This window comes from Schistocerca nitens, chromosome 1, assembly GCF_023898315.1.
Source record: "Schistocerca nitens isolate TAMUIC-IGC-003100 chromosome 1, iqSchNite1.1, whole genome shotgun sequence".
NCBI classification, from domain to species: Eukaryota; Metazoa; Arthropoda; class Insecta; order Orthoptera; family Acrididae; genus Schistocerca; species Schistocerca nitens.
In genome coordinates, this window is record NC_064614.1 from 464,411,548 (window position 1) to 464,425,289 (window position 13,742).

Below are 13,742 nucleotides of genomic sequence, written 5' to 3' on the forward strand. Positions count from 1 at the left end.
AGACGATAGTGTGAGTGCAGGGACTTATCTCTGGCACGCTCCCCGTGAGACCCACGTTTCCAAACTACTGTCCACATACTACATTTTGTAGTACCCCTGCCCACTATACACATTACTCGCGGCAGTCATTCTACCGATTTCCGTAAGAGTTTGAGCAACGTGAGTACATGTGCTCTGAAGATCATTGGCCGGTAAGCCTTATCTATACGAAGATGGTATCTGTTCACTCACATTGCTCGAACTCTTACGGGAATCGGTAGATTGACTGCCGGGAGTAATGAGTATAGTGGGCAGGGGCACTACAGATGTAATTTGCGGACAGTAAGTTGCAAATGTGGGTCTCACGGGGCGTGTGCCAGAGATAAGTCGCTGCACTCACACTATCGTCTGTGTTCTCGGTGGCTCAGTCGGATGGCCGACACGGTAGCTTAGCGTGTTCGGTCAGAGGGTTAGCTACCCTCTGTAACAAAATAACTAAGTGAATGTATCAACAAAGAACCTCAACTGGTGTCATCGGACGTTCTCCCCGAGCAAATTCAACGAATAATATAGAACAAAATGAGATTAACAAAAAAAAAAGAAAGAAAGATAGAGCGTCTTTCACGTATGCAGGAGTCCCCGGGTTCGAGTCCTGGTCGGGGCACACATTTTTCAACTGCCCACGATATCAACGCCTGTAAGCAGCTAAAGATCTGGATTCCATTATAATTTCATTCTTCGAGAGCTGCAAGATCACCAATGGTATCTGTACAGATACCAGCTTCATACATCACAATACGCCGCAGCGACGCCTTCAAATTGAAAATTTTTGATCGCCTCTTATACATACACTGACGGAAAAAAAACGCAGCACCAAGCACGAATTATGCGACATAGACGAAAGTTGGTAGAAGTATTTCTACATCTGAGAGATGATGTCTTCAGATCTCACGCCAATCACAGAGTTGCTAGTAGCACCACTATGAGCATCCAAATCAGGTTGGCTTCAAATACACACTGCACCGGTCGTGAGCGTTAGTTACATTTGAGACTGGACTTGAGTTGATGTTAGATGGGGATAAAATGATGATGAAGACAACACAACACTCAGTCCCTGAGCGGGAAAAGCCCTGAACCAGCCGGGAATCGAGCCCGTGCCCGTAGGACGGAAATCCCTCACGCTGACCACTCAGCTATGGGGGCGGACGTGTTGGACCAAGTGATAGACATATGCACATGTGGAGAAATGGACACAGCATAACACATCACATGTTTAGACACATCACATGTTTAGACACATACAACAGCAACAGCACGACATTGGCATACAACAAAGGATAAGACAGCCAGATGACGGGTTGGAACACAACACAAAACAACACATGGAACGATTCCGACAACACCACGACTGACGATTCAGAACAAGACAATATAATATAAAAATAAGAAGAATAATGAAAAACTATACATCGAACATTATCCAACGATAGAAAATGTATAAGGATTGTAACTATAGATAAGTATCATGTTAATAATTGCTAAGTTTAGCTCCATAGCGCCACACATTACATATATACACTGAGCTGAAACTTCCTGGGGGAGGCGAGGCTCGACGAACATCCGAGGCTTCTCACCCCCAAGAAAGGTCATGACATTACCAGTAATCAACAGTAAAATTAATATGAGAAATGTATACTAATTTGTTATATTTAATGAAAAATTATAAATAACATATCACAATCATTTGTACTTATATCAAAGGAAATTGCTGCTTCATCTGGGACTGGCTCGAAATTGTTCCGATGCCCTCCCATCTGGAACAGCCAGGTAATAGGACACTTTCGTCCATTAAAAACCTCTCCTATCATCTATTAGCTTATCCTTAAATTTTAAATTGTTTCTGTTTTCTTTTCCACGATATATGTCATTTTACCTCAGTGCCAACTCCTTATTGTTACTCCTGTTTTGTTGCTCAAGAAAAGAACTGTTAGAAATATGGAACGATGTGTTCTAATATGCGAAATTGTAAAATGTACGACCGGCTTTTCAAAAAAGGCTGCAGATCTTTCAATATGCAATAAATGAAATGAAAATGAAATGAAATGAAATCTAACGCGCCAGTTGGACAGAATTTGGAACAATATCCCTCAGGGAGATATCCAACTCTTCCAACCAATGGGAAGGGTCAGAGCTCGACCAACACGTTATTGACTTGTTCAATTTATGAAACTCTTTCTCCTGAATAAATCATCCGCCTTTTCTGAAAGTGTAATCATTTGTTTTTCTGTACATGCAAATCAAATCTACCGATTTACATCCCATTCAGATAATTCCTTCGTGGCTCGTCACTTTTTTTTTTATTTTTTTATTTACCCATTCCATCTGTGGCATGAATCAACAAGCCATTGTTCAGTAGTATTAGTTGAAAACAGTCTTTGTTGCAATTTTAGTTTTTTTTATTTATCAACTACGCGTTTCACCTTATTTAGGCATCTTCAGGCCGATCTTAATTTGGTATTTCTTGGGACGATCCTTTAGACAGTGTAGCTAAAGTGCATCGTCGAGTACATCAGGCCAACATCGCCCTCGTTAACCTCAGTAAATACTTTCTAGATGGACGTGAATAACTCCAAGACCTGCATGTCTTATGGTTCATGAACAACTGAAAGTACTTTAGCTGTAGATGGACTGGACTTGCAATCTGTGCTATGATGAGCTAATTAAGAGTTGACGCACCACATGGCTTTCTTCAGTTTAGTTGATTCCGCTCTGAAGTGTAACGCATCCTCTTGTCAGTCAATTGCTCTGTTGTCGCATCATCTCCGGAAGGCCATTAGCCGCGCGCATTCGAACATCCACATGTCCACGTAAGGTCTGCGGGGCGGCGCACACTGGCGGTCGCCCACTGTGCGAGACACGACCCCCTGTCGAGAGGCGGCACTCCGTGTGCCACGCGAGATGTCCGGCCAGCCGGCGAACGACTCGCTCGCTTGTTGGCTGTCGCCCAACGAAGCTCTCTCTTAATCTCGGCTAAGTACAAACGAGGTGCCTAGAGTGGTACCGTTTGTGTCCTTAAAAGTGCAGTGCGGAGAAGACGCGGTGGGGGGCATAAACAACGTTTGTGGCTGGGGTTCTGTTGTAAACCAACACTATACGGTAAGGGAGGTGCAGTTTGACAGCCGAAGCCCATGTACGAACGTATACCTTCCGTAACTTCTAAGCTACCGCTAACGAGTCTGCAAACGACTGGGTCATAGGTTATTTAAGTACAACCGGTAGTTCAATAACCACAAATTTTCAAAGTCAGTAGTTTCTCACTAGAGTACTGAAAAGAAATAGTCATATAATAACAAGCTCCATCGGAGCAAAACAACTCTGACCGACTACGTGCAGCCATAAAGAAATCTCATAAAGCGAAAAGGGGTAAAAGTATAGCGCAGCAGTCAATGACGCTTGCTGCGATACTGACAATGAAAAATAAAGAACATGAGTCAATTCGAAATTATGTGTCATTCTCCTGGTCACCTGTCTGGCAATATTACTCAGAAATGAAATTTTCTTCTCTCATGTCTCCTTGAAGCAGTGAAGCCTTGGGATGTACTTGTACGAGGGCAGTTCAATAAGTAATGCAACACTTTTTTTTCTGAAACAGGGGTTGTTTTATTCAGCATTGAAATACACCAGGTTATTCCCCAATCTTTTAGCTACACAACACTATTTTTCAACGTAATCTCCATTCAATGCTACGGCCTTACGCCACCTTGAAATGAGGGCCTGTATGCCTGCACGGTACCATTCCACTGGTCGATGTCGGAGCCAACGTCGTACTGCATCAATAACTTCTTCATCATCCGCGTAGTGCCTCCCACGGATTGCGTCCTTCATTGGGCCAAACATATGGAAATCCGACGGTGCGAGATCGGGGCTGTAGGGTGCATGAGGAAGAACAGTCCACTGAAGTTTTGTGAGCTCGTCTCGGGTGCGAAGACTTGTGTGAGGTCTTGCGTTGTCATGAAGAAGGAGAATTTCGTTCTGAGTTTTGTGCCTACGAACACGCTGAAGTCGTTTCTTCAATTTCTGACAGTCCGGAACCGCGCGACTGCTACGGTCGCAGGTTCGAATCCTGCCTCGGGCATGGATGTGTGTGATGTCCTTAGGTTAGTTAGGTTTAAGTAGTTCTAAGTTCTAGGGGACTGATGACCACAGCAGTTGAGTCCCATAGTGTTCAGAGCCATTTGAACCATTTTCAATTTCTGAAGAGTAGCACAATACACTTCAGAGTTAATCGTTTGACCATGGGGAAGGACATCGAACAGAATAACCCCTTCAGCGTCCCAGAAGACTGTAACCATGACTTTACCGGCTGAGGGTATGGCTTTAAACTTTTTCTTGGTAGGGGAGTGGGTGTGACGTCACTCCATTGATTGCCGTTTTGTTTCAGGTTCGAAGTGATGAACCCATGTTTCATCGCCTGTAACAATCTTTGACAAGAAATTGTCACCCTCAGCCACATGACGAGCAAGCAATTCCGCACAGATGGTTCTCCTTTGCTGTTTATGGTGTTCGGTTAGACAACGAGGGACCCAGCGGGAACAAACCTTTGAATATCCCAACTGGTGAACAATTGTGACAGCACTACCAATAGAGATGTCAAGTTGAGCACTGAGTTGTTTGATGGTGATCCGTCGATCATCTCGAACGAGTGTGTTCGCACGCTCCGCCATTGCAAGAGTCACAGCTGTGCACGGCCGGCCCGCACGCGGGAGATCAGTCAGTCTTGCTTGACCTTGCGGCGATGATGACACACGCTTTGCCCAACGACTCACCGTGCTTTTGTCCACTGCCAGATCACCATAGACATTCTGCAAGCACCTATGAATATCTGAGATGCCCTGGTTTTCCGCCAAAAGAAACTCGATCACTGCCCGTTGTTTGCAACGCACATCCGTTACAGACGCCATTTTAACAGCTCCGTACAGCGCTGCCACCTGTCGGAAGTCAATGATACTATACGAGACGAAGCGGGAATGTTTGAAAATATTCCACAAGAAATTTCCGGCTTTTTCAACCAAAATTGGCCGAGAAAAAAAATGTGTTGCATTACTTATTGAACTGCCCTCGTACATGTGTTTCTCCCACACTCTTTATTCTCTTTATTGAGTGACTGATATAGCTTGTGGTTCCTGCAACCTTCCATGCGCAGGTTACAATGAGGTTTTTGCGTTCTTGTTTGCCGCTTCTGGTCAAATACGTAAGGAAGTTCCCTGATTACGACTAACTTTCGCCTGTGGTGCAAGAACACTGCGGTGTCCTGCTATTTAGAAAAGACTTAGCAACGGGAATGCCTGAGGTGTGCAGGTCGACAGATTTCATCCAACTGAGGCGGGCACCTGTTCGGAACAACGGGATGGAACCATCCAGCGCTCACGACGAGAGTCGTTTCTGCGCCGCTGCCACGTAATTCTGCGCGAGCTGTGTCGTATTACACTTGATTTCTGAACATGCTGAACTTGGTTCTGTTCTCGTCTACGCTCCTTGGTGTCAATCCTCGCAATTAGATCTACTATTCTCGCGTGATATGTAGACAATAGCTTTATGAGGTGTGACAAGCGGGACGTGGAACTACCTAGTGTTATATTCTTCTTCTTCTTTTTTTAAAAAGAAAAAACACGTAGAGCTGGAGCCCCTCCACGCCCGCACCGGCATGATGGACAACTCAGAAGGTCTACTGCCATCTTTGCATAAGTATTAGTTTTCACTTTAGTGAAAAGCAGGTCGTACATTTTACAATTTCGCATATTAGAGAACATCGTTCCGTATTTCTAACAGTTCTTTTCTTGAGCAACAAAACAGGAGTACCAATAACGTGTTGCAGAATGTAGGTACTGTGATGTTTGCGTAAGTCTGTTTAAGGTTCTATCTGCTGACAGACTTGGTCGAAAGTCAAACGCAGGGTAGCGGTTTGAAGCGCAGAGGGGACAAAAGTGCCAAGGCAACAGCCAAGGGCAAAAACCTCTGCGGTAGTGGGGTCGGGTAGTAGGAGCGGCAGCGGATGCCTTGCTGCCTGCGACAGGTCATGCAGGGGTAGGCTTTGTTATAGTGGGTATCATGCGTGTCGATACCTTTGACGATGTACGGTGCTGTTTCTCGGCGGCTGTCGCCAGGTGCCGGTGTTGATCTCTCGGTCAGCGTCAGCATACCTGTACCAGGTTCATCATCGTTTTGTGTCCGAAAGGTCATATATCAGATGCATAGTGTAGGGTGATGTTGGCGATTTGTTTGTGTGTCAGTGTGCGAGATCGTCGGTTTCCCTGCTGTAGCCTGTTCAAATATGATTCATATGGCTCTGAGCACTATGGGACTTCACTTCGGAGGTCATCAGTCCCCTAGAACTTAGAACTACTTAAACCTAACTAACCTAAGGACACCACGCACATCCACGCCCGAGGCAGGATTCGAACCTGCGACCGTTGCGGTCACGCGGTTCTAGACTGTAGCGCCTAGAAGCGCTCGGCCACTTCGGCCGGCTGTAGCCTGTTGGTCGGCTTTAATAGCAGCTGGCATATCCAGTCAGCGTTGCTGATATGCAGGGGCTTGCCGACATTTGTCGCTTTTTGGTGTATGTTATCTTGCCATGGGTGGCTATGCCTTGGCTAGTAGTCTCTTTGGCCCCTTATCCTTCCACCTATGGTTGTGATCATAGTTTCCCAGAGTAAGGATGAAAGGATTGTTCGAGTGTCTCGAATTCCTGTATAGTCGTGTCACGTGCTTTTTGAATACTTCCTTGAGGGTTTCAAGGCGGTATTAACTGTCAATATTCACGGTGCGTGTGTTGCTTGGAGCGTTGCTAATGATGCGTAGCACTTTGCTCTGTATGATCTGCAGGCGGCGCAGGCGTGTAGGAGCTGTATATCCCCAGACGGGAGCTATGTAGGCCTGCGTCATCAGAGGTCCAATCAGTGTCATGTATGTGGACCTCGTCACCCTCCTATTCAGTGTACTTTACCTGTTGAGCATTGGGTAGGGTTGTTTGAGCCTCGCGTGCGCTCTCTTGACAACGTATTTGACATAGTTCCCCCATGTAAATTTCCGGTCCAGCCAGACACCGAGATATCTGACTTTCTCTCGGAAACACATTGGGCTTGTATGTAGTGTTACCTGTTGATGTTTGCACAGTAGTTACTATCTGCGTGTGAACGGAACTGCTTCTCACTTACCGACGTTTACTTTAATACGATATTTTTCCAACCAAGACTCGGCCATGCTGAGTGTAGTCTGTATTCGTGAATTAATGTTCGACTGTTGCCAATCTTGCGCCAGGATGGCTGTGTCATCCGCGTAGATTGCTAACGTCGTGTTCTGTGTTGCTGGGAAGTTATTAACGTACAGGTTGAACTACAGGTTGAACGGCCAAGTGTTATCGGACACAGGCCGCTATTTATACTCTAATATTCCCTTTTAAATAAAAACCACATTTTCTTGTTGAAATATATTTTATTTATTTCAGACGCGTTACGCCTTTTACTGTAAGGCATCTTCAGTGGGATCCAGAATGAAACAATTTAGTTTTGATATGCGAGGTTTGTAGATTATATGACAGTTCATACCTTGTTTTTTAGGTAAATAAGTGATTACTTACAGAAATTCGCTTTCTTGGCTGGCATCTCCGTTTCCTCTCATCTGGTCAGGAGACGATGATGCCAGTCATAAGCGCGAATAAATGTAAGTAATTACTTATTCATGCAAAAAACAAGACACCAACTGTTTCACAATCTACAAACCGCGCATGTCAAAACAAAACTGTATCATTCTGGACTCCACTGAAGATGCCTCAAAGTAAAAGGCGAAACGCATCTGGAAGAAATAAAATACGAAGCAGCAAAGAGAGGCAGTTTTTATTTACAAAACGAATATTTCTGTGTTTGCTGCGGATGATGGCCAAGCAAACAAATTTGTTATTTATAGTTATGTTTGATTGCCAGTGCGTACCAGATACATATTTTATGGGCACCCTTGTTCATTACACCGACAGAGAGATTCCGTAAAAATTTCGTTCACTCGTTTGCTGGGTCTTCGTAAGTTCCGTCCCCCAAAAAACATGTGGCGCCTGTATTATGTTCATTATGTTTACCGCCCCTCTGATGTCGAAGTGCTAGTTAGCTACTCTGCCCAAGACACGTGGAGTCTACTCTGCCGTAATGGGCCTATCTAGCTTGAAAATCTGACGCATTTTATTTTTTGCAACGCAGACAAAAAATTGCAACCCCACGTATAAAGAGTTAGTAATTAAATAAAGATATCCCATGGATGACCGACGTTTAAATTTCAGGCTAATACATTTCTCCAGAAAAACTATTCTTTGCTAACACCTCATTATGTCTATGGTCGTGATGAGATATCATACAGTACTGATACTAAATTGTAAATGATACTGTTGGACCTGTTGCCGAGTTTTCCAGCCAAACAACCTGTGTTATGGAGATATTGAAATGTTTTGTGCCATGATGCAGCCATCTACAATTCAGAATCCATGTACTGAGGAACTGTGTTGCTTGCAATAGAAACCAAGAATGTTTTCTAAAGGATCTGTCACTGGGTGCTCTGAATTTAAACTGCATTTTAGATGAAATTTCGAGTAGTGTAGTGCTCACGCTAATACTGAATTACAATAAGCGCATATACATCGGGTGTTATAGAAATTAAAATTGAGAGTAGGAAAGCAAAAGCAAAAATTCGGAACTCAGTTATTAATGCTCCTTTGGAAAGCAAAATCCCGGACTACTACCCCAGTTAAATTTGTGATTCAGATATTAATGCTAGTGGCACTGAAAACAGCTAAAATCGCTAAAATTGAAAGAAGCTCCAAGACCTGACAGAACTGCAATCAGTCTGTAAGCACGCTTTGTAGCTGGATTAGTCACTCATTTTACAATAATTTAGCGTATATTCCTCGAACAAAAAATTATTTCCAGTGGTGGGTAGAAAGCAACAGCGCACACCCGTCAACAAGAAGGGTATCAGACGTGATCAACTAAACTAGCGTTCAGTATCTTTGACATGAATTTGTTATAGAATCTTAGAACATAATGTGAGATGAAATAAAATGTGGTATTTCGAACAGACTGACCTTCTCCATCCCAGTCTGCAATGATTTCGCAAACATGCGAAACGTGACACGCGCTTTTCTTACGTAACATTCTGAAAACAGTGGGTCAAGGAAGTGAAGTGGATACAGTATTTCTTGACTTTCGAAAAGCATTTGAGTCAGTTCCACAACAAGGCCTATTAACGAAAGTAAGACCACTCTGCGTATTAAACGAAATTCCTGACTGGGCTGGCGATTTCTTGTTCGGGAGCAACATGTTGTCTTGGACGGAGGGTAATCGGCAGCTGTAGAAGTATCCTCAGGCGGGCCCCAGGGATATGTCTATTGTAGATGTGTGCAGAAAATACTAAATTTAGACTTCTGGCAGGTGATAGAGTTACTCTAACGAAGTACAGACTGAAAAGAGCTATACAAATGTTCAGTCAGGTTTTGATAAATTTTTAAGTTGTACCAAAAAAAAGGACAACTTACTTTAAATGTTCAGAGAAGAAAAATTGTGCATTTCAAAAAACAAAAAAGTCATATCCTGTGACAACACTATCGATGAATCACCACTGGAATTAGTAAACTCATACGAATCCCTATGTATACCAATTTGTGGGAATATGTAAAGAGAGGTGACTCCATCGTCAGTGATGAAGGCAATCTAGGAATATACTACCGCCATCTATGTATCGTTCGCATAAGGATCTCGAATATATGATTAAACTAAACACAACACTGACAGAGCCACTGAAGCAGTCATTTTTTCTAGGCACCATACGCGAATGGAACGGAAACCATCACTAACACCTAGCGAAATGAGGTACACCATGTACTGCACAATTCACCGGTATGTGGATAGTTACTTGGGGGCTTGAAATACACCATGTGATCAAAAGAATCCGGACACCTGGCTGAAAATACTTACAAGTTCGTGACACCCTCCATCAGTAATGCTGGAATTCAGTATGGTGTTGGCCCACCATTGCCCTTGCTGACAGCTTCCACTCTCGCAGGCATACAATCAGTCAGGTGCAGGAAGATTTCTTGAAGAATGGCAGCCCATTTTTTACGGAGTGCTCCACTGAGGGGATGTCGGTCGTGAGGCCTGGAACGAAGTCGGCGTTCCAAAATATCCCAAAGGTGTTCTATAGGATTCAGGTCAAGACTCTGTACAGGCCAGACCGTTACAGGGATGTTATCGTCGTGTAACCCACGGTGCCACAGGTCGTCCATTATGAACAGGTGCTCCATCGTGTTGAAAGATTCATTTAACATCCAGGAATTGCTCTTTAACAGTGGAAAGCTAGAAGTTGCTTAAAACATCAGTGTAGGCCTGTGCTGTGATTGTGCCACGCAAGCCAACAAGGGGTGCAAGCCACCTCCATGAAAAACACTACCACACCATGACACCACCGCCTCCGAATTTTACTGTTGGCACTACACACGCTGGCATATGACGTTCACCGGGCATTCGCCATACCCACACTCTGTCATTGGATTGTCGCTTTGTGTACCGTGATTCGTCACTCCACACAACGTTTTTCCATTGTTCAGTCGTCCAATGCTTGTGCTCGTTACACCATGCGAGGCATCATCTGGCATTTACCGGCGTGATGTGTAGCTTATGAGTAGCCGCTCGAGCATCGAATCCAAGTTTTGTCACCTCCTGCCTAACTGTTATAGTATTTGCGGTGGACCCTGGTGCAGTCTGGAATTCCTGTGTGATGGCCCGGATAGATGCCTGCCTATTATACATTGTTACGACCCTCTGCAACTGTCGGCGGTCTCAGTCAGCGGACGAGGTCGGCCTGTACGCTTTTGTGCTGTACGTGTCCTTCACGTTTCCACTTCACTATCACTTCGGAAACAGTGGACCTAGGGATGTTTAGGAGTGTGGAAATCTCGCGTACAGATGTTTGACACAGATGACACTCAATCACCTGACCACGTTCGAAGTCCGTTGAGTTCCGCGGAGCGCCTCATTCTGCTCTCTCACGATGTCTAATGACTACTGAGGTGGTTGATATGGAGTATCTTGCAGCAGGTGCAGCACAATGCAAATAATTTGAATAACCTAGATTTCTGGGGGTGTCCGGATACTCTTGGTCGCATGGTGTTGATACCATATAAACAAAATCAACAGCAACACAGCAGAGTGGAGTCAAAATCATATGAGACTAGTTTTTGTTCGCGATAACATAAGATTTAAAAATAGCTTTAATGCATTCTATTTCAACTTGTAAAGGTAAACCTCGTGTTTTCAAAGGAGACCTTCGAAAATATTTTAGTGATGAACATACAGGTCTACCTTTACAGATCTCGACAGTTCTCTTGTTATAGCGACAAAAAATGTGAAGCACTTAGAAGGCGTGGTCGAATGACATTGTAACTTCTTATTCGTACGCAACACAGGAGGGTATGTAAAAGATCAATTGGTGCAATAGCTGCTAGAGTGCATTATTGTTGTTTGTGTTTAGTGATGGTAAAGCGACTGGTATCTCATAAAAGGGACCTGAAAAGCATCAGATGCAGAGTAATAACAATAAAGGACACGGACACGCTGTGTACTCGTGTGAAACATGGATATCACTAGGCTGTGTTTGAAATTGGCATCATTGTGGGTCTCCGTTTGGTCAGCTGGTCGAATCGTGTAACAGTTAGTGCAGTTATTCTTGTTACACCTGTTCAAGATCGTCAATAACTAGTGCAGTTATTCTCGTTACACGTGTTCAAGACCGTCAAAGCCGATTACAGTTATAACATGAATGAGTACACTACATAGCAGAATTTTTATACATTGATGATGTAGTTTGTACTACGATATGAAAACAGGTAGCCGGCCGCTGGTGGCCGAGCGGTTCTGGCGCTATAGTCTGGAACCGCGCGACCGCTACGGTCGCAGGTTCGAATTTTGCCTCGGGCATGGATGTGTGTGTTGTCCTTAGGTTAGTTAGGTTTAAGTAGTTCTAAGTTCTAGGGGACTTATGACCTCAGCAGTTGAGTCTCATAGTGCTCAGAGCCATTTGAACCATTTTTTGAAAACAGGTACCTCTGTTCAAATGTAAGGCATTCACATTTCCATGATACGTGGTTTTCGTAATCAGTCACATCACTGTGTTATGGTAAACATTCATATTCAGTGTACAAATCATGGTTTTATCATCTGATGATAATTATTCTATGTTTCGCATAACAATATACTGCGCATACTTTTATGTAAGTGACATTTTGTTGCGTAAGTGTTGTTGCTAACACTTACACCATTTAAAAGATTAGAGACAATTTAAGCCTTTCATAGTACTTATGTATTATTTTGTTTGGTACATAGGAACCTGACGACGATCGGACGATTGAAACTGGTTGTGTAAATAAAGAATTTTGTCAGCAGCCCAAGGCGATAATATGACATTTTTCAGAAGTTGTGGACAAGCTTGCCTGAGGAGAGGACACAGCGGCTTTCTGACACCATTCACAATCGAATCAGTGCATGCGTTCAGCCCAAATTGGGCACATCCTTATACCTATAAGTTGGCTCATACTGCCAAGTTCTCTGTAAATTTGACTCGATACTGTAATCAGTTAAATAACATCAGATCCCCTTTCAGCCCGCAAAATTTTATTTCCTTTTCTCCCCCATCACTCCCTCCCCCCCCCCCCCCCCCCTCTACGTGCTTTGCTTTTTTTGTCAGGCAGTGTAGGATGTACTTTTACATTTCATAACACTTCCAGAATGAGATTTTCACTCTGCAGCAGAGTGTGCGCTGATATGAAACTTCCTGGCAGATTAAAACTGTGTGCCTGACCGAGGCTCGAACTCGGGACCTTTGCCTTTCACGGGCAAGTGCTCTACCAACTGAGCTACCCAAGCACGACTCACCACCCGTTCTCACAGCTTCACTTCTGCAAAGGTCCCGAGTTCGAGTCTCCATCCGACACACAGTTTTAATCTGCCAGGAAGTTTCATAACGCTTGTTTTCTGTTTTTGAAAGTTTCTAAGTGATTTCACACCTGTTAGTTTAGACGTTAAATAAGGTTACATACATAACATTCACCACGTTCGAAGACACTGCTCTTGTAAAATGATCGAGAAATGTCCGTCATTAAACTATTTTATTATGCATTACCTTGTTGCAACATTGTGGATTTTCACGGTATTCATTTGGCAGTGACAAACAGATAGATATAGTTGTAGGGTGTACCAATAATACTTCGATTCAAGTTTGGAATTTGATAATTCTGGCCAAAACAGGTTCACCTTGTGGTCCTGACTTGACTTCGAAAGAAGTTTTTGAGTGGCGTTACCAATGAAAGTTAAAAGGATGATAAACTATTCCGAATGTTTTACAGAATGTATCCCTGGCTATAAAAATAATATTGTAGGTACATGGTGGGACCAATAAGTTTGACCCGAGTTGTGTGATATTTCCGGCCGGTTTCAATTCTGCCCCTGTATTCGAAGGGTAGTGAAACGTCCCCTTTGAACAATTATACATGACTGTGCTTAAACTGACACATAATATTTTTAGCGCAACGCAATCTGACTTTCAAAAATCCCTACAAAAGAATGGTCCTGACTAACATTAACCTATACGTTTCACAAATCACGTACCTCACAAAAATCTTGGTTACTCGAACTACTGCAATATAGCGAGCGCCACTACTGCCAGCTAAA

General features: G+C 43.7%; 1 non-coding gene across 1 annotated transcript; it reads right to left on the bottom strand.

Moving 5' to 3' along the window:
* Positions 1-12,864: 12,864 nt before the first annotated feature.
* Positions 12,865-12,939, bottom strand: Trnas-uga (transfer RNA serine (anticodon UGA)). Its single transcript has one exon. It is a non-coding gene; the product is annotated as a tRNA-Ser (tRNA).
* Between the last annotated feature and the right edge of the window lie 803 nt (positions 12,940-13,742).